We start from the raw sequence: 1,348 nt of genomic DNA, 5'->3' as shown, positions 1-1,348 counted from the left end.
CCTGTACCCCATGGGAGACCAGGAGAAGCACCTGGCTCCTGGCTTTGGATCAGCGCAACGTGCCGGCCGCAGCGTGCTGGCCGTGGCAGCCATTGGCGGGTGAACCAACGGCAAAGGAAGACCTTTCTCTCTATCTCTCTCTCTCTCACTGTCCACTCTGCCTGTCAAAAAAACAAAAACAAAAACAAAAACAAAAACAAACAAACAAACAAAAAAAACCAATCAGATCTATTGGTCCATAAAATGACTGGGGAAGCATCATGAGGCCTTGGTGTTTGGGACATCAAAGGGGAACCCAACGAAAGGGCAGCCTACTGGCACTTCCCCCCCTCGCACACTACCTTACATACTATATCTTCTGTTTTCATTTTTCTCTGTTGTTACATGATGTCAAATCTAATGCAAGACAAAAAATCTATTGCAGTCATCAATATTTAATATGCTCTATATTTGATTAACTTGTTTTGTCTATTTTCTCCCCTGGAACATGAACCCTATGTGAGCAAATTTCTTTTTTTTTTTTTTTTCTACAAATGTATTCCCCAATTCAATCTGGGCTGCCACAAAGACAGACAGAAAGTGCAAGGATTTTCCTTTGGCATCCTAGTGCAAACCAAAATAACAACAGCAAATTCTCCAAGGTCTATTGTGGATGCATAAACTTCTGTCTTGATTGACCTGTAACAGCACCTAGCATGTGGCAGGCACTCAATAAATACCTTTTGGAATGAATGAGTGAATTTGACAATTGATCTTGTCCTTTCTTTGTAGTTTTTGTTGTATTTCACTCACACTGTATAACCCTTTCATATAAATGTTTTGGTTCCAAAACTACAAAATCCAAATCACAAAATCCTTGCAGGTTAATTTACATATTACCTTCTTTTTGTTTCATAATCCAAACAATACTTGGCTTCACACGTAGAAGATTCCCTTAAGATTGGGAAATTTTTCATAGTTTGTTTCTTCCCCCAGACTCCATCTCATGTACTATCGCAAATGGTTTGTTTTTCTATTTTATACTTGGCCATGGGCAGCCCCAGATCCAGTCCACTCTGGGAAAAGTGATTCTCTGAAGAGTACAAGAGCCAAGGGGATTTTCCACTTGACTGGAACCAGCAGATCTGTTCATCAGATTGTAGTGGCAGTCCAAGATAATCCAAGCAAAGAACTGTCGAAATGCATACTTCTTACTTTGCATTTGTGAATTCTGGTTGACAAATTTTTATACTCCTACTTGTCTTCAGGAAAATCAGAAAACTAATCATTCTTTATTAGATTCACATCAAGATGGGTCCCTCAGAGGGATCCTAGAAACCTTTGCTAATGAACCAGCCTCCGGTTGTTT

At 40.0% G+C, this 1,348-nt stretch overlaps 1 non-coding gene across 1 annotated transcript; it reads right to left on the bottom strand.

Annotated features, from left to right (window-relative positions):
* Positions 1–531: 531 nt before the first annotated feature.
* On the bottom strand, positions 532–658 carry LOC127483069 (small nucleolar RNA SNORA31). Its single transcript, XR_007909037.1, has one exon. It is a non-coding gene; the product is annotated as a small nucleolar RNA SNORA31 (small nucleolar RNA).
* Positions 659–1,348: the final 690 nt, after the last annotated feature.

This window comes from Oryctolagus cuniculus, chromosome 4 (genome assembly GCF_964237555.1).
Source record: "Oryctolagus cuniculus chromosome 4, mOryCun1.1, whole genome shotgun sequence".
In the NCBI taxonomy this organism is placed as follows: Eukaryota; Metazoa; Chordata; class Mammalia; order Lagomorpha; family Leporidae; genus Oryctolagus; species Oryctolagus cuniculus.
Note: the sequence above shows the minus strand (reverse complement) of the source record. Positions and strands in the feature narration are given on the sequence as shown.